This window comes from Lagopus muta, chromosome 1 (genome assembly GCF_023343835.1).
Source record: "Lagopus muta isolate bLagMut1 chromosome 1, bLagMut1 primary, whole genome shotgun sequence".
NCBI classification, from domain to species: domain Eukaryota; kingdom Metazoa; phylum Chordata; class Aves; order Galliformes; family Phasianidae; genus Lagopus; species Lagopus muta.
Window position 1 is genome coordinate 5,063,431 of NC_064433.1, and position 20,914 is coordinate 5,084,344.

Below are 20,914 nucleotides of genomic sequence, written 5' to 3' on the forward strand. Positions count from 1 at the left end.
CCTGCATCCTATTCACAAACCTATGGAGAGGGAGGGACTGAAATCTACATTTCCCAAGCCCCCAGCCACCGTTTCTGTAACTGCCTGAGCTTTCTTTACTGCCTCTTTTCACAACATCACCATGACAACAGTGGCTGCTCTTTTTTTGGCTAATGCTCAGTGTGCGTATTGATGGTGATCAACAATGAGGTACTACCCTGATAAGTAAATAGATTAGACCCATGTGTTACCCTCTGGTCAACACACACAATGAGCAGATCTGTAGCCTTCAGATCTTTGTTGTTATTCCTTTCCCCTCATCTTGCAGTGTCCTTTCTACTGACACATAAACTAGTATTTGGCGATAGTATTATTTACATTTTTAATTACTTTGTGTGTACTGGGTATTTACTCTGAGAACAAGTGGCAAGCTGTTTGGGAGCTAGTGTTTCTGCAGTGCTGCTAATTAATTGATGATAAATAGGTAAATAAAGAGCCCAGCAAAAGTAAAAGGAAAGACTATAGCTTGCTGCTTTCCTTTCTGGAAAACTCCATCCTCCTTTTCTCTTTTTTTTTTTTCTTTTCTTTTCTTTTCTTTTCTTTTCTTTTTATTTTTTTTTACCCGTTCCCCCCCTCCTTTTTTTTCTTTTTTTTTTTTTTTTTTTTTTTTTTTTTTCTTCCTATTATCACCTTTTAACTGAAACAAGTTTGCCATTTGACTGCCAAATGTTCCTCTCTAAGCAACATAGAGCAATGAAGACAAGTCTAAATGCTTGCTCTTTCTTTCTTTTCTTTATTTCCTATGCTGGGATGATGAGTCCTTAGGTTATTCTGAAATTCCTCACATACACATCCCCTGATAAGTCAGGTCTGGGAAATCTTTTGCATGTGCCATGATTTGAAATGTAACTTGAGAATAATGAATTTTGGGAGCTTTTGCAAACACAAGAAAGGAACTGGGACGAAAACAAAGCCAGAATAATTCCCCTACCTAATTTTTTATTGAGATTGAAAAATATATTTCACCCTCTTCTCTGTAAATAATCTCCATTTATAGTGCAGTGATAGGAAGCAAAGTTTAATAACTTGCAACCACATGAGTTAGACATTCAAATGTTACACCTACAGCCAGGGCAGGTTTCCCAAGAATCTCTTACTGAGTTAATTCTGACCACTTTCATTATGTGCCTTAAGCTTTCTTCAGCCTATCAGCACCTAAAGTTATGTTCATTTGCTTTGCTCTTTTGCATTTAAAAATCAGGTCAAGACAAGACAAGCTATATATTATAACATATGTTTTAAAATGACTTGGCCCAGTGAGTGTTTTAAGAAGTGTGGATAGCTGGTTCATACTCATTAATAGATGGAGTAATATAGTAAAGGGAAATTTGGGTGAAGAATTACTTAGCAAATCTGAGCATTCCAGAACTGTTAAAGGTTTTATGCCTGCTTTGCCTAGATTGAACTAAGGGCAGGCTCAGGCAATAAAAACATCCCAATGAATGCTAGTGGAGCCTGTAGCCAAGCTGAAAGAATAGCATGACCTCCAAAAAATTTCATCTTTGAGATGGGGGAGGTGCCTGAAGACTGGAAGATAGCCAGCATCACCCCAGCCTTCAAAAAAGGCAAGAAGGAAGACCCAGGCAATTATAGGCCAGTCAGCCTCACCTCTGTCCCTGGAAAGGTGATGGAACAGCTTGTACTGGATGTCATCTCTAGACAACTGGAAGAAGAGGAGGTTATAAGGAGTAGTCAGCACGGGTTCACAAGGGGGAGGTCGTGCTTGACCAACCTGGTAGCCTTCTATGATGTTGTCTCTGGCTGGGTGGATAGGGGGAGAGCAGTTGATGTAGTCTACCTTGATTTCAGCAAGGCATTTGATACTGTCCCCCACGACATCCTTATAACAAAGCTGAGGAAGTGTGGGATAGATGAGTGGACAGTGAGGTGGGTTGAGAACTGGCTGACTGGCAGAGCACAGAGGGTCGTTGTTGGTGGTGCAGAGTCCGGTTGGAGGCCTGTAACCAGCGGTGTTCCTCAGGGGTCGGTGCTGGGTCCGGTCTTGTTCAACATCTTCATCAATGACCTTGATGAGGGGATAATGGCCACCCTCAGCAAGTTTGCTGATGATACGAAGTTGGGAGGATTGGCTGACACGCCTGAAGGCTGTGCTGCCATTCAGCAAGACCTGGACAGGCTGGAGAGCTGGGCAGAAAAAAAGCAGATGAGGTTTAACAAAAGCAAGTGTAGAGTCTTGCATCTGGGGAGGAATAATTCCATGCACCAGTACAGGTTGGGGGATGACCTGCTGGAGGGGAGCTCTGCGGAAAGGGACCTGGGTGTCCTGGTGGACGACAGGTTGGCCATGAGCCAGCAGTGTGGTCTTGTGGCCAAAAAGGCCAATGGCTTACTGGGGTGCATTAAAAAGAGCTTGTCCAGGATGTCAAAGGAGGTGATCCTCCCCCTCTACTCTGCCCTGGTAAGACCTCATCTGGAGTACTGCGTCCAGTTCTGGGCTCCCCAGTACAAAAAAGACAGGGATCTCTTGGAAAGAGTCCAGCGGAGGGCCACAAAGATGGTGAAGGGCCTGGAGCATCTCCCCTATGAAGAAAGGCTGAGTGAACTGGGTCTGTTCAGCCTTGAGAAAAGGAGACTGAGAGGGGACCTGATCCAGGTCTATAAATATCTAAGGTGTGGGGGGCAGAATGGCGAGGCCGGACTGTTTTCAGTGGTCAGTGGAGATAGGACAAGGGGAAACGGCTGGAAACTGCAGCATAGGAAGTTCCGCACAAACATGTGCAAGAACTTCTTTACAGTGAGGGTGACAGAGCACTGGAACAGGCTGCCCAGGGAGGTGGTGGAGTCTCCTTCTCTGGAGATGTTCAAGACCTGCCTGGATGCCTACCTGTGCAACCTGGTGTAGGGAACCTGCTTTGGCAGGGGGGTTGGACTCGATGATCTCTGGAGGTCCCTTCCAACCCCTACATTTCTGTGATTCTGTGATTCTGTGATTCTGTGAAAAGCCTAAAAAATGTAAAGACAAATGAAAAAAGTGGGCAATCTTAGTAACATACGTGCAGAGGCTGCTGTATACATTTACAGCTTAAATTTTGTAGAGGATTGAGAGATAATAACATGTGAGAGGATCACAGTACTTTATTCCTGGGTTCTCAGTTCATGAGATCACAGAATCACAGAATGTCCAGGGTTGGAAGGGACCTCAAGGATCATGGATCTCCAACCCCCCATGCCACATGCAGGGCTACCAACCTCCATGTTTAATGCTAAACCAGGCTGCCCAGGGCCCCATCCAACCTGGCCTTGAACGCTTCCAGGGACGGGGCTTCCACAGGCTCTCTGGGCAGTCTGTTCCAGTACCTCACCACTCTCTCTGTAAAGAATTTCCCCCTGATGTCCAACCTAAATCTCCCCTCCCTCAACTTAAAACCATTTCCCCTCATTCTACACATATCAACCCTTTCAAAGAGTTGATTCCCCTCCTGTTTGTAGGCTCCCTTTAGGTACTGAAAGGCTGCAATGAGGTCACTCTGCAGCCTTCTTTTCTCCAGGTTGAACAAGCCCAGCTCCCTCAGCCTGTCCTCATAGGGGAGGTGCTCCAGTTCCCTGATCATCCTAGTGGCCCTCCTCTGGACCCTCTCCAACACTCCCTGTGTTTTTTGTACTGGGGGCTCCACACTTGGACACAGTACTCCAGATGGGGCCTCACAAGAGCAGAGTAGAGGGGGACAATCCCCTCCCTGTCCTTGCAGGCCACCCCTCTTCTGGTGGAGCCCAGGATACCATTTGCCTTCCGAGCCGCAAGAGCACACTGCTGGCTCGTATTAAGTTTTTCATCTATCAGGAAGATGAGATATTTGATGTGACTCAACAGGTGAGAGATGACTTATTTTTACTGTCTTCACGATAGCTGCATCCCTGCTCTGTAGAGCACTAAAGCTAAAGCCTATGAGTCTTTCCTTCTTTTAAATTCCTAAAGATCAATCCATTAGTGAAAATTCATCATCACTGCACTAATCAGTGTAGTGCCAATTTTCATGTACCTACCTTCAAGCTAGAGTTTACAGCTTCAGTAGGTAGAGACATTCTAATTTCCTATCAATAAAGGGAAAACAAACAAACAAAACAAAACAAAAAACAACAACAACAAAAAAACAAAAAACAAAACCACCATCAAATTCAGCAAAATGCTGCCTAATTTTGCAGGAAAAAAAAATGTGGCTAAGTTAGATGTATGCTTTTTTCTAACCTGAGTCTTATGAGCCTTCCTGCACTGAAGTTCCACATGCCAAAAGATTTCTGGACTTAGAAACTAGTATCTTCTATTTTCAAAGTGAGTGAAGTGAAAGAAATGCATCCTACCTTTCTTTTCCAAAACTTTCAAAATACATTGTATTTGTTGAGTTGATAGTCTTAACTGATCCCTTCTCTATGTGGAACTGTTTTAACTCACATTCAGCCCACCTTGAAAAGTGTACTAGGTTAGGGTGTACAGGGGAAAGTTCCTACTGATAAGGATATTTCATTTTGCACAAATTTTCATTGATTCAGTGAAAGAACAAGCACAGCTGAACACAGATCTACAGTTTAATGATGAGAGAGACTCAGGTTCCCACTGCCTTAAATACTTAATACCAGGTATTGAAATATTTAGTGGCCTCTATGCTAGAACTTAAGCTCCCCCTCCCCTCATGCAAGGTGAGTGTCTTAACTAGGTTACGAAACAGCACCATGCCATACCAGGATCTTTGCATAGACAAGATCCACACAGCAACATGCCCCTTGGAGAAACAAGGAGAGGGGGGACTCCAAGTGTAGCTCACTGCACACTGTAACTGTAGCTTCCCCACTGTGCATTGAAACACTTTCTGTCTTAAGGAATTTTGAATTATTATCTGCACGCTTCTGCTGGGAGATCTGAGATCATCTATGCCCGTAGATCACCCTAGTTTATTTTACAATTTGTTTATATCATAATCAATTAATCACACCACAGCTCCTAGAACAGCGATGCAAAGTGTGGAGTACAATTCTCCATGTCTTACAAAAGTTATGAGCCTTTCTGTGTGTCTTATAGCGGATTGGAGCCCTCATCAAAGGCTCTCCATAACCTCCTACTTAGAGTCTGTACTTGTTAAATGAGAGTTGTGGAGTGGGGTCAAAAATTAATGTAGATCCTTGGCAGTGGGGTGCACTCTAGCTGGGGTGTCCTTACACAAAATGAGACTGCAGTACCTACACCAAGTTTGACAGCTGTGCTTTGAAATAGTATGCTTTGAACATACCTACTAGATTGAGCTGTGCAAGCAATATAAGTACAAAAACACATCATTTGTGTTTCCCCCTCTGGGTTACGAATGACATGCAAGTTGAGCTCCAAAGTCTTGACAAGAGTACTTGTGGACATCGGAGTCTGCTGGAGGGCATTATTGCTAGGTAGCAGCAGCATCAGAAAAAGTAACAACAAACTGATGAGGGCCCTCACAAGTCTCTTAAGACAGTAATGCCAAAATACCTGCTGAGGAGCAGTGCTTACAGAAGTACTCACTGTGGAGCAAACCCTAGCGGTCAAGAAATTGTTGTAGAAGCAATGATCACTTTGAAAGGATGGTGATGGGCCACTGCAGTTTCAAGTTTAACAAAGAGATATTAAATTGTTTCCATTTCTGTGTTCATTTCCAAGGCCCGGTTTTGGGATTTTGATTATTAAATCAGATTCTGAGTTTTCATTTCAAGAAAAACAACGACAAGAACAACAACAAAAAAATACACCCACACATTAAAACAAAATGAAACAAAGAGATGGAGTGACCCTCCAATCACTGGAATGTAACCAAATGAAACTCTGTGATCCTGTGCACAGAATATTTGCTGCTGTTTGCTCCTTAGTTAATTAATTATTGCTGGCAAGTTGCTCAGGGTGTGGGCCTGTTCTTGGCTGCTGCACTCTATGTTTGATGCCGAGGCCAGGGGAACTCCAGAGGGTATTGTAAAAATTCCTCGCCTTGGGAGTGAAAAAGAGAGCAAAGTCCACATGATCACTGTTGTTGCTACAAATCCTGTCCCCCTCATGGTAATTTTATGATGGTCCTTGATGCTCTAAACCACCAAAGATGGAGGTTCCATATTTTGCACCTCATAAAGATGCTAGGAGAAGGCTAAGACAGTATAGCAGGCATGTTCTGATTGAGTTCAGGGGAAACCTAGAACAAGATTTAAAATGCCTGTACAGGCCATAGCACATCTGGGCTTCATTCCCTGATTTGTTGTAAAATGTATTTTTGACCTCAGCCAAATCACTTTGGGATGGGTTATTAAAGGGATTTAGGTACCTAAATCCGCCATGACATTTTCAAAGTTGAAGCCTAGGCAATGCCTTGTCTTTCTCCTCCCCTTTGGTACACATAGCTCCTGGGGATGCTTAAACATACCTTCCTGCTTCGGGCTGTGAAGCTTGAGAAACTCTCCCCTGCCATCCCTTCTGACTGATTTTTTCATCTTCTTGCAATTCATATTGATATGGGATTGTCAGTAAGACTGGAAAAGGCAACCAATTATTCTGAAAAATAGGCAGTCAAAATGTCACTGTCAGTGATAAATACAAATTGTTATTTTAGTCCTAAAGTATGACATGTTTTTATCCACAATGTAACAACACAAATGTAGTATAGAAAAGACTGAGAGGTAAAAACTAAAGTTTTGGACAAGAAAGGCAGGACCAACTTTTAGGAGCAGCACAACTAATAACGGAAATGACTTGTTCTATTTTTATTTTTACTGGTTAATTTGTTGTTGTTTCATTTATGTGAGTGTAAGAGTTTTTAGGGTACCACTGCTTACAGTACAATTTAAAATGCAACCATGTCTTGTATGCTGCAAGATTAGATACTTAAAGTCTGTCAAATAATTTACCTTTTTCTGAGAAGCACTCAATATATGAAAAAGTTGAGTAAATAACCATCCCACAATCATAAAATCGTTGAGTAATTCATGATATTTCACTCACAACAGCTCCAATGAAGGCCAAAAACAATTCCCACCTTCTTGGGTGAAAATGAGAGCTAAAATAAACCTCTTCAATAATATAAAATAAATGCCTAAAAGAAACATCTTCAATAAATCTGATATGTTTAAAATCAAGCTTATTCTGACTATTTATTTAAATAGCAAAACAGGCTGAAGTACAATTAGGTTAGACAACAAATGTCCATACCTGCACAGTGCTATTAAATAAGCTTATGAATTTAACGTGCTTACTTTATGCAAGTTTGGGTTCAGGCTCATAGTTGGTTACTGCAGTATAACAAGTAGTATTTGGTACATTACTTGATCTGTGGTAACTGTCCCCCTATGTGATTTTGAGCCATACTGATACTTAGCAAAAAAAAAGCAAAGTTTAGCTTAGTACAGGAAAGGGAGTTTTACTGATTCAACCTGATATGTCAGGAATAAGTATGAATAAATATAGTGTAGATATAATGCAAATTAATTATTAAGAATTGCGTCTATTAACAAAAAAAGACTGATTATATTCTTTATGTTATAGGAAGAGCTGCAAGGGATTTCTTGCCTTCTTGTTAGAAATTATAGTTGAACAAAAATTTGGAGGATTTATTTCCAGTTTGATATTTCTTCCTCACCTAAGTGTTACTGTAATTGAAATAAACAGAGAAAAAGTTCTCCAAGGAAACTGAAAAAATCCAACAGAAGAAAAAAATTTTAAATCCGTTTGGCAGAAACATTCATCAAATGTTTTCACAGAGTTGCTATCAAAATTTTTCTTTATGTGACTGAAAGCAGATGCCAGCAAAGCTATTAATGGAAGACTTCTTGTTCTATTTAGAGAAAAATATTGAGAAAGTAGGCTAGGGAAAAAAAAAAAAAAGTCTGTGGGGACATTCAGACAAAGCAAATAGCTGTTTAATTTTTTCTCTTTGACAATCAGAATCAAGCTCAGTCCTTCAAGACTGTTATGATTTCTTCAGCTTTCCAGATTTTATTCCCTCTCATGAGCACTACCAAAAAACAATGAATTCCTCATGGATTGAGGTAGGTGAAGTCATCTTGTGTATTCCTCTGCAGGAATTTTAAGTTCAAAGACTGCAACTAGCTTTATTTTTCTTCTGTGCATACTGATCATAAGCAGATTGCAGTTGAGCTGACCATCTTTTCCAAATGTTGAGGGTCCAATACTTGAGTATCAAGTGGAGAATGACTCAAAAAATAAAGATTTTACTTCTCAACCTTAGTCATATGAAATTGGTCAGCACTAGAAAAGTCACCTGAAAACAAGCAGCAGCTGCTGACTCAGAGATTACACCATTAAATTAGTCACAGTTGGGCACAATATGTGCTTCTGGTCTATTCTTGGACAAGGACATCTCCGTTAGTATTCCAAAGGCTTTGAAGCCTCATCTGGAGACCAAAATCCCCAAAGGAAAGGTGAAAATTTAAGAGAAGCAGCACTGTTCTGATAAACAGGATAAGGGAATTTTAGAAACTTGAGGACTTTTTTTCCTTCCTTCCTTTCCGGCCCACACAGGTATAGCTCGAGGCATCAGCCCTAGAAAAATTAGGCTACTGTAAGATTTATTGGCTGAGTGCAGAGTTTACATTACGTTTTCTCTCATCACTTTCTCCTGGAGTAATTGCCTATGCATGCACAGTCCTGGTTGCAAACAGTGTGGTCTGATCCTTGGGTGGCTTGTTTTGGGACTGATCCAGCTAAAGGTTGATATCACCCATAAGCAGCTGAGTCCTTTTAACTCAGAAGCTTGGGACTTTGCAGGAAGATAATGTAGTGCTTTAGAAGAGCAGCCTCTCATCACAGGGCTTTCATAGACATCGTCTCCCACTTATTTATTCCATACGACTGCAGTTTCCCTTCAAGTCTGATTATTTTTACTGTAATTTTCTTTCATCAGCAGCCACTATAATTGATATAAAATACCTGTAGACGTATTTCTGGTTGTGAAATTTGTGGTTAAGTCCTCATGTGAGTTTTTTTGTTTTGTTTTGTTTTGTTTTTTCAATTCCCAGTGGGCCTAGAGTGTCTGGCATGGTTTTGCAAACCCCTCTTGTTCTTCTTTGTCCTAATTGCCTCAGAAAGCAATTATTTCAGCTAGAAACACTAGAGTGAAGTTGGCAAAAGTGCTGCTGGGTATGAAAGCCAATCCTTCACTTCTCTCTACACACCTGAAGAGGCAAAGCCTTACCGGCAGATAGGAGCTGTGGTATCCATAAACTATTTGTGGTTCTCTGTACCCAAGGTTATGACTGGGCAGGGATAAATATCTGACATCATACAATAACAGTACTCCCCAGGTCCCTATAAAGGGAATTTTACTGTAAAAATATTTTATCAGCGTGGAAAACTCACAACTCTGAAACTAACCCCATTGGCTGGAAAAGTACTACAAGGCTTGTAAAATATCCTAAGTACCTGTGCAGTCTTATCTGTTATGCGATGATTGAATCCTGGAATTTATTCTCACATAGTGGGACACCTAAATGCATATTCTAGAGGAAAGAAAAATGCTAATTGATAGTCTTGGCTGATGAAACCACAGCCAGACCTTGGAGCTTGACCCATGATGAACACTCAACATTTTAGTTCATTGACACTTCTGAAGTGTAATGCAGAGAAAGTTGACACCCAAATCATTTCCCTTCATAAAACTGCAGTCCTGCAAAGCTACAATAGCCATTCCTGAAACAACACTACAGGCGGGCCTTACCACTTCAAAGACCGATTGTGTTATTCTTATTGGTTCCTTGAAAATATTTCATGACACATGAACCTCCCTAACAGTAGAAAGACACACAGCTTTGAAATAATAACTGAGGGAAGAAGGTAAACCGAGCCGTATTTATTCAAGCATTCCAGGTGCCCTCTGCAACTGGTGACCTAGTCAAGTATGAGAAACAATACAATCCCAGGGGTCTGCTGCCAAAAAGATCCACAGCCACAAAATGCATTAAGACATTAATGTCTACTCTGGGATCAGTTCTCAACTTAACAGTTAACCTCTGGCCCATGGGGGAATAAACAGCAAACAAGATTTAGTCAAAGCTTGTACTCGGAGGGTAATTGATAGCTGTAGCCCACCCATCTGATACAGTTTTTTGATGGAGATAATTTTCTTCTCATAAGGGAACTATCCATAGAAATAATTTAAGTTGACATCTCAACACTAAATCAAAATGCTGCGGTCTGACTTAGGTACTGTTAGATGATAGCCTTTTCAGCTAAAGGGACAGAAAGAAAGAGTAAGAGAGACCTTGATTTGCTGTTTTGGTCATTTTTTGGTTCAGAAACTTTTATACATCAGAGGCAAATAGCCCAGCTTTCTATGGAATAATAAAGATTCATTTTTTCTTTATTCCATTCATATTTCATATATATTTGATTACTGAAAAACGTGGTTTGCATTGCACTTTTTTTCTCTAAACAACAATAGCAATATATATTATTCTACTGAAGTGTGGGAAAATATTCACTGATTTTTGAATACTTTTATGTTAGAAAATTTTCCCTGCAAATGAGATAACACTGATGAGATTTTTTTTCCTTTCTTCCATTTCCCTTCTTTGTCTACCTCCTTCTCTTCCTTCCCCCTCTTCCCCTCTCTTTGCCTCGTGTCTTCTGAAAGAGATTATTTAGCTCTATATTTTTTCCTTCTTGCCCCAACACTGTATAAAGCAAGTGAGAATGTATCAAGAATGTAGCATTTTTTTCATGCTGTTCTCACGTTTTCTGTACAGAATAATATCTAGGTCTTTGAAGAATATCAAGGACCACTTAGCAACTTGCATCTAATAGTAATTGTAATACTTGAGGATGAAGTTTAATGTCAACCTATCTGTTCTACTGATATCAAGCAAAAGACATTTTATTTATCAAGACACTTGTCATCTGTATTTCCAAAACTGTAATAATCTAATTTAGGAAGACAGAATGGAATGGTACGCATTTATCGTACTTCCATTTTTATTATCAATAATTTTTTTTATTAAGGCAAACAGTTTTTCATACGAGGCAGCCTTCCATGTGACTTGACAATAACGTCACTGCAGACTTCAAAGATATAAAATTATCCTTTTACCTTTTTACACAGTGATATTTTGTTCCTATATGAAAGATCATATCAAGACTTCAAATTTCAGTAGAGAAAATTAAAAATCCTTTTTGAAGGCAATTATTTATTTGTTTTGTTTTGCTTTGTTTGTTTGTTCATTGTTGGAACAGCAGTACATACTGGAGCATTCTTCTTCCAGAGCAATAGAGGTGAAAGCCTCGTAGCCATGCCAAAGTTCTCTTCTCACTGGTGACAGGTGACAGGTCAAATGGCCTCAAGTTGCACCAGGAGAAGTTTAGGTTGGATATCAGGAAAAACTTCTTTAGAGAAATAGTTGTTAAGCACTGGAATAGGCTTCCCAGGGAGCTGGTTGAGTCATCATCCCTGGATGTGTTTAAAAACTGTTTGGATGCAGTGCTCAGAGACATGATTTAGCAGAGAGCTGCTAGATATAGGGTAGTTTGGTTAGGTTATGGGTAGACTCGATGATCCTTAAGGTATTTCCAACCTGAGCAATTCTATGATTCTATGATTTCAAAAATAGTTAAACATAGTAGACAAGTGGAAATGGAGAAGGAGCTGTCTAGTATCTTATCCATGTAGCATTTTATGTTCTCTTGTGGCTCATTAGGTTTGATCAAAGTTAAATGGTCTTTCAATCTCCAATAAAGCAGAAAGCAAGGAGAAAATAAAGCATAAATCCAGTACCATTCTGTTTGTAGAACAGAAAATATCACAATGGTAGTTACTTTAGAAAGTAGATTTGGGATTGACTTGTATCAGCTGGAAATTTTTAGGATGAAAAACAGGAAACTGTACTTATGAATTGCACTATGAAGAAACCCTTAAAAATATCTAAACATTGAATTATCTTAAGATATATTCACTTAACGATGAGCAGGTGAACTGAACTGGAAAATATTAGCAGATTTTGTGCGTTTCCTATTCCTAAAGGAAAATTTATTTTGATTGTTTCAGTTAACTGGTAACTAAGAGACAGAAATGTGAGTTTCCCTTTGTGAGAGCTGCATAGATTACAGTTGTGTAACTGCACACAAGAAAAAGTGGAGAATACGCGTGGGACCTCTTCTACTCTTCGGCTTCTGTCCTGCTTGATAAGCTCTACAGACAACTACTGCTAGCAACAGCAGATAGAAATACTAATCCACCAAGTAACTGTGATTTTCTGGGCTAATTCTAGGGGACAGATGAGAGCCATCAGCATAACAGCATTTTCTTTTTCCTGAGACAAACACACAAACAAAGCGTGAGCATTTGTAATCCTATTCTGTTCAGGTGAAACAAGAACAATTGGAAGCCAAAGAAGATCATAAAGCACTATATGAAGAATTTATTTTTAAATCAATTGAATATTTGCAACATTTTGATTTGGGATATTTTGTTTTCCTTATATGGTACAAAGGCAGTTCTGTATTTGGTACAAATAAATTTCATATAAGGAAGCTTTTTCCTTATTGGTGAAAGCTTTCGTTGCTGTTTTGTTTCCATTCACACAGTATCCACACTGATACAGTGAAATACTGTGATTTGTTCCAATCCTTTTCCTAACTTAGAATTGATTTTATTGGCCTCTTGAGAGTTGACCCCATGGTTTACTTCAACATTTTATCTGGATAGAGGATGACAGGTTAAAAAGTGCTGGGACAAGGCTGTGGTGCTAGATAAAGTCAGATTGTTTAAAATTAGATAATACCTACTGGACTCCAGCAACCCTATGGTGAGATGAAGGTCCTTTCTGTGTAAAAAGGCAGCCTTGGTCTCACTTCAGACTCATTGAAATGAGGTTCGGATCTTCACTTGAATGTAATTTTATTGATATTTTGTTGAGCATGATTGATGTGTATAATCTGGCACTGTGTTTTGGAGAACAAAGCAGAGATACATGTTTTATTTGCCTTTGTATGAGGCAAAGAAAGGGACATACTACTATGAAATTCTATCCCTCTAAAAGAATATTGTGCCACGACCATAGTGCACATAACTTGGCCAAATGTTTGGTGGTTCACCTTTGGTTTATAGTCTCTTTTGAGGGTAACATCTTTGAAAAGAAATTCTGCTTTGTGTTGCCACTTTAAAAATCTTTTTTTTTTTTTTTTTTTTTTTTTTTTTTTAAATACAGCACAGACTTCAAAATGCTTCTTTGAAACAACTGAAGAGTGAATTTTAATTCATGTTTTTTAAACAAAGGTTATATGAGACTTACAGAAGCTTCACAAAAGAAAAATATCAGCAAGAATTGCACATTACATTTAGAGTGCTACTGACTTTCAAATTTCTCTACAGGTATTATTTCCCATGAATAGGAACAAAGAGCAAAAACAGTTAAAAAAGCATATTCAAATGTGTGCATAAAAAGGCATGGTAAATGAATACTGTTTAGTTTGCTGACATAATTACTGGAATGTAATTTTTATGAGTCGTAGAAATCTTGGCATTTTCACTGAACCAGATAATTAGACTCTGAATAGAACAGGGTCAAAATAATTAATACATCAAAACTAGATGAACTTTTTCTAATTATTTTTATTTAATCTCTATTATAATTATTGTTATACTCTGCTGAGCATGATTGCCTCATGTTCATAGATTTGAATGCTGTCTTATAGTTGCATCCTGGGACTTTGTGGAATATTAACAAACCGTGGCCTGGAGAAATTAGAATGGTGTCGTTTCATTATGGAATTCTAAATTGGAATTTTCTATTTTTCTATGTAGTTACACAAATTTTTCTCCACTATCATTAAAAAAAATGAATTTTTAAAAACAAAGTCTTTTAGTTGATTTATTCTTACTCTAAAAGGGAACTTCTGGAGTTAAAAGCAGGCATTTAGCACATACTTCCCTCCCCCTCTCCTGACTCCTATGACTTTTTTCAGATCTCATCATTTTTCTTTTAATTAGATTTTTTTTTTCTGATTGCATAGTTTCTCTTAAAGCTTTTGAAACATCAAAGTTAAGAGCAGACTCCACCGTTTGAATTCAAACCATCACTTAGAAGCATGGAGAATAAGGAGTGCTTCTGTAGTCAATGTCAATGTAATTGAAGGCATGTGAGAGATTTTAGTCTGCACCATTTTTTTTTTCATTTTTTGGGAAGTATAAACATTATACATAACCACAGAGACTGCCATCAGTTGGACTGATTCAACACGTCTTCTGATGTCACGTCTGCAGAAAAGGGCCTAGAGGTTGCTTTGATGGCTAGAAAATATGTCTGTACTCTGTTATTCAGGACAGGCTACTTCTAAGCAATAGCACACATGTAGCTGGAAGAGAAGGTGGAATTATATAGTCTTTCCCTTTACTTTAGATGGCAGTGTTTATGATCTTGATGCAAAATGCTGCTTGTTCACTTTCAGTTACCAACTACAGTGGGTAACTGCTGTTATGTACTAATAGTTTTTCTTTAAGGCCTAATTTATGGGTCTCACTTTTGCACAGAGACATGTATGGAATCATTGTAGACTTGCACTGCCATAATTATAAAAAGAAATAAGAAATGTGTTAAATTTCAGACTCAGAAATTCCCACTGTGGTTCATTGTTGATTGGTTTCTCAGGAAAGATTAAGGGAAAAAAAGCATCAGCTTTTGATTTTTATTTCTTCTAGTTTCTAGTATCTTATATTATTGTGAGCAGGAGCCATTAACAAGGAAGAATGATCTGAAAGGTGTTATTTTATGTTGATTTTTTTCTTCTCACTTTAGAAAGCTGTTTCATAAATGCTGTATTTAACTCCACTATATTAGATCAGATCTGCCCACCAAAATCTAATGAAATCGCCACTTCTTCTATCTCACACATGAGTTCTGTGGGAATGAACACAAGGTATTTCCTCAGCTCTCTCAAGATCAAGCTTTATTCAAAGCAAACCAACCTACTTTTTATCCCTCACCTACTCCTTATCCCTAAATATGAATCCCAGCCCTCATCAGATTTCTTTACAAGCACTAAGAATAGAGATACCTGAGAAGATAAGTGACCATCTTCCCTTTAAGGGATACACAAGCTGACAACATTTGCTGTACCAAGAATGTCTGACTAATCTCTGTAGGATCTCATACAAGACAGTCAGAAGTCTGGGAAAGAAACATGGCCTCATTTCCAGTGTAATCCTCATTCATTTAACGTCCTCACTAATCTCCAGGAGTGCCCAGGTGTATGGTTGGAACAGGTAAACAGCCAATGAGGGGACAACAAGCCCAGGCTGAGTTTCTTGTTAATTACACAATGAGCTAGACTCTCTAACATCCTCTTTTGGAAAGTACTACCATAAACTTTTAGGTTAACTGGGCAGATGCTGTTTAATTGTTATTCAATTACATATAGAATCATAGAATCATTTAATCATTAAGGTTAGAAAATACCTCCAAGATCAATGAGTCCAACCATCCACCTACCACCAGTATTAACCACGTCAACCATGTCCCTCAGTGCACATCTACTCTTTTCTTGAACATCTCCAGGAAGTGGTGACTTCATAACATCTCTGGGCAGCCTGCTCTAGTGTGCGACCACTCTTTCAGAGAATAAGTTTCTCCTAATATCCAGCCTAAACCTCCCCTGGTGTATCTTGAGGCCATCCCCTCTCATCCCGTCACTAGTTACCCAGGAGAAGAGGGCGAGTGCACTCTGTGATGGGTACCATGTTAGAATGAATATTGTAGGCTTGAGAAATCATCTGCTAGAATATTCTCCAGGAAGATATTGTAATCTATTTCTGTTATTTCTCTGTGAACAAGATAAATTATTTTCCCCATCTTTCAAGCTACTCTGTTGCAATAGCAACATGAAAGTGCCAGTTAAAAATGGCAGTTGCATGGGTACTGATGAAGACTGGTGAGTACAACAGTGAATGGATCTGCTTCTAGCTCATCATAGATAAATATATGACATACATTAATTTACTCCTCTCACAGGAAATACATACTATACTCCCAAGCCTTTGCTAACATACCTAATCATCGTCCAGGTGGCTAATCTGCTGAACTCAATTACTTTATCACAAGTACATTTTCCTCTAATGCTAAAGGCTGAGAAAAAACTGACCACAAAGTCTGTGGGGTGGTCCTTCCTTTAAGTGGAAATAATTTTTCATCTTCTTTCTCATATTGTTATGAGCAACTTTTACCTTAAATAAAGCTGCATTTTCAGCAGTTCTGAGTGTACTAAAATGGTACAATCAAACTTGCACAATTCTGCATGGCAATCTATTTCCTTACAGCCTGCTCTTGTGATTAAAGTCCTGTCCCAGGTCAGCTAATTTATGACAGATATCAGCGAAAGGTCAAACGTCCTGGATGTGGGAAGAGGCAAACATGAGTGTGCGAAGGGGGTGGGAGGAAAGAGGAAGGTTGCATTCAGGCTCTGAGGGAGCTGGGGGGAAACATTTAAGAAAACCAGATTAACAGTAAAAAACAAAGTTCCATGATTTAAAAATAACGCAGAATAGAGGTATAGTCGAGTTCAGCTTTTGTCCATTTCATATCCACTTTTCTATTCGCTCTTTCCATTAGTAAGCTTTTCCTTCTATCTTCATTTCCTTTTCTGTCCTTCCCAGTTCTCATGCACAACACACTCTCTCAATTTCCCTGCTTCATGTCCCTCAGCTCTCCATCTTGAGAAGAAGCTGAATGAACACAAAATTGTGTAGCTGCTAAAAGCACCTAAAAATCCTTACTTTAGATGTTTAGAAATACACAGATGAATAAGGCATCCACTGTTGTCTTCATAATCAAAAGCTTTTATAAATTGCATTTAACAGCATTAACTCTAAATGCCCACTGTATGATGAGAAGAATCATGCCCAAGAATTCTGCCTATCTCCCCATTAGGGGATTTCAGACAAGTGGTTCACATGCAAAAGGTTACAAGGCGTTCACTTAATGTTAGACAGCACAAATTCCCCAACTTACAGGAGATATGTTTCAAACTGTGTTATTTAATACTTTCCATCTGAGTGTGAGGTGGAAGTTGTGCTGTTTTGCTCTACGTGTCCCCTTTCCACTTCAGAGATGAGCATATCTCCACAGTAGTAGTGTTTCATCTCCACCATCTCCATGACTGTTTTCTAGAATTTTCTTCAATTCTTTGAGTGAGGCCAGGTAATAGGGTGAATGTTCTCAAAGGCACCGGTCCTCATCCTCAATGCACCAAAAAGGAAATTTCAGCTGATTTGTAAGAGACAAATTCCCTCCATTTTCTTTGCCTTTTTTTTTTTTTTTTTTTTTTTTTTTCCCCATCCATTGCTGTAAAGGCTAACTGTTTATTCCACTTCCACAACTCTGACTTCTTCCCCTTTCCACAGAAGAAGTAAAATAAAACACTGCCTGTCTGCACCTATATCTCAGACCTAGGCTCAGACCCAGGGTTGAAGCAATTGGAGAAAGAGTCTCAGTTCTTCTTCATAGTTGTAGATAAAAAAAGAGATAAGCTCCTACCTTGAAAAATATTTATGAAATACTATGTTCAATGTTGAGCCTCCAAAATGATCAGCAAAAAAGAACAGTGGGGTTCCCACTATTTCATCTTAAACACTGATCTTGCAGTCAAAAAGTGGAGCTTCCACTCCATAATGTTTCCAGGTACAGTGCATCTCATTCAAGAGAGAATCATAAAATAGGTCAGCTGAATCACACCACGGAAGCGTCTATCTAAATTGACAACAATATAAATAATGTGATGGCTATCTGGAACATTTAATAAAAATTTGTTGTTTTCTTCTCTGTCTTTGGAAACGCAAACAACAACAACAAAAAACCCACAAACTTCAGTTTCAAATGTGAAAAGGTTTTTAAAAGATTGATTAAAATTCTTAGCTGATACTCTCCCTAATTCATTACACAAGAAAAGAGCTAACATACCAAACCAATGACAAAATAAGATGTGTGATGTTAATATTCAACCTATTCTGTTCGAATGGTTGTTACTTTGAGTTATTAATTAAATAAAATTTGTGAGTAGGCATGATTCAGACACTGGTAGTAGATAATCAATGGAAATCTTTCCGTAAGCATTGGATGGTGTGGTTTGCAGGGGTGCAGGTCATTTGAGCTCCCTGTGTACTCCTGAGTAAGCATCCCTTCTTCCTGCACATAGAGGCTTCAGCTATGTTTCTTATCATCTGAATGAAGCCAAAACCCCAGTAAATTGCAGGTCTATGAATATTAAAAGCAGCATTCTTTATGTACTTGGTCTCAGAGCTGAGAGCATAAGTTTGTTAACACATTTCCTGATGTTCCATAGGTGTGAACAAAAATTAATGATAATTGGACTAGATGGCCTTAGTGTTCTTTTCCAGCTTTGGATTCTATGATCATGACTGTGATTCAATGATTCTAATGAGCCATTGAAAATCTTCATTTCTCTTGAACAGAGCCTTTATACACAGTTGATGTCTGATTGGTAATTTCCACTCTTAGCCCACTCTTTTGAACAGAAAGGAAAGATTAACAAACACAAAGACGCTGGCAGGTCCTAAATGCTGGAGTCCTTTGCACAGAATTTCGCAGTGACTGGAGAGGTTGTGAACAGCAGAACCTGACAGATGTATATGACATCCTTACATATAGGATCAAGTTGCCAAGTCTCAGCAGCTTGCAATACACATTGTGAAGTTCCCAGCATACACTGAACAGAGTATGAACATAGGAAAAAGCTGGGCAGTACTTATCCATTCTTTGAAAGATATTAAGTCTAATCTTGCTCTGGCAGACAGCAATGGAAAAGTTCTCAATAGCTTCCCTGGAAAAAAAACAGGTCCTAAATACTGAAGTACTTTACACAGAAGATCACAGTGACTGGAGGAGAGTTAAAAGTGTTAGTGACAAATGTTACCATTGCCATCCAGTGGTACCACAGGCTACTGCATATGTATGCAAAACCTCCTTGCACCGTATCATAGAAAACACATCTCACCCTGGTACAAGACATCCATAGCATATAACCTTCATTTCAAAGGTATAACAAAGCTGAAATATTACATGGTTTTGAACTGAGCATCTGCACAGATGGATAGAAGATTCTGACCTTCTTGCCTTTTAAGACAAAACTAAAGTTTGGGAATCAAACTAGTTCCTTCTGCTCTTTTCTAGTGTAGAAATAAAAATTATCTTTTATGCACTGACAGCGAGAAATCCTTCTATCTTTAGGCTATTAGAAAAATAAGAACATGTAGTGAGTGTATATAATTGTTCTGAACTTTTCTTTCAAGTGAACAGAAAGCTTGATTACACCAGTAATGAGTTTAAACGGTCCCAATTTAATCATTTTCATACAAAGATTTCTCTCTTCCTCCTCTCTTTCCACACATAAAAATGGACTGATTAATATATTCTCCTGCTTTTTTAAGGAATCTAAGTCCTTGCTCATTGCTAAATAAATCTGCACCTAGAACAAGAAGTATTAATTTAAACAGGATTTTTTTTTTTCTTTTTACATTGTTGGTTGGGAAACATTCATTTAAAGGGAGAAGCATACAATGTGAAAATTAGAAGTTACAACTTGATCAAGAAGGTGATGGATGTGACAGCTGACCGTGATATGTTTCCCATCATGTAAGCGATCCCAGTCAGATGGGGAGCAGGAGGCTGCTATGTGGAGAAAACATTTAGTCGTTAAAAATTTCAGTTGCTTACGTGTAGTCATATAAGCCTGACAAACCACCATATTTCATGCCCTTTTTTCTTGTCATTGCTGTGCCAGTACAATCTAAACAACACTAACACAACTGCTGAGTTATAATACAAGAGGCACAAGACAGTGAATAAAGTTAATGTATCTCAGTCAGGGATGAATTTGACCCTCTGGGCTATTTCATATTTATAAGATTTACACTTGGCATCAGATTCTCTGGTGCACTATATTTGCTTTGTAACAAGAAGGCAGAGCAGCTGTGATACATCCAGATCATTTAAAATGGAATTGTTTTGTGCATGAATTTGACCCCGAATACCATATGGACTGAGATACTCATTTGATTTTAGCAGCAGTATTACTGCCATAATGGTTTTTGTTTTTTTTTTCTTTTTTATAATGATGCATCTTCAGACATTTAGGAGCACCATTTACCTCCTTACTGTGCACTAGGAGTGGCTAAGTTTTCCATAAAATTTTAGAGTTTGGAAAGTCATCAGAACAGGAGCAGTAGGAAATGGAAGAGTTCAGGTACCATCTCAGATCAGTCTGCTCCTAACTTTGTAGTGGTCTGACATCTCTTGTGTTATGAGGAAAACAAAGCAAACAAACAAACAGAATAATAAGAAAACTAACCAAAATCCCCTTAGGAAACTACTAACTAACCAACCAGACAATCTTCCCCCCACAAAACAAGAACAGCACCTAGAGAGGAAATTTTCTCCTTAAAATATGAACAACCTCCTTAAGATGTCTGTGTTTCTCTAGAGGCCATTAAGGGGATTTGATGTGACACATCCCTTAATTGCTACAACTACCTGACTAAATTAGGTGTGATTATGGGTCTAAGATTATGAGCTCAACTTACCATGGATAGACCTCCATACCTAGTCTAGGAGATGAGAGAACCTCCTGCTTGACAGTATACCCTTTGTCAAGTAAACAAATATTCTGTTATAAGTGTAAACAACAACCAGATTGAGCACGATGCCTGAGAAATATCACAAGAACTTTGTGATAGTTAAAAAATAAAAATCATGATATTTTAAACACTCTGTAAAAAATTTAATTCTTAAGTATTCATAGAATCATAGAATCATTTGAATTGGAAGGGACCCTCAAAGGTCATCTAGTCCAATCTCCCTTTCCCTGCAAGAAACAGGGACACATACAGCTAGGTCAGAT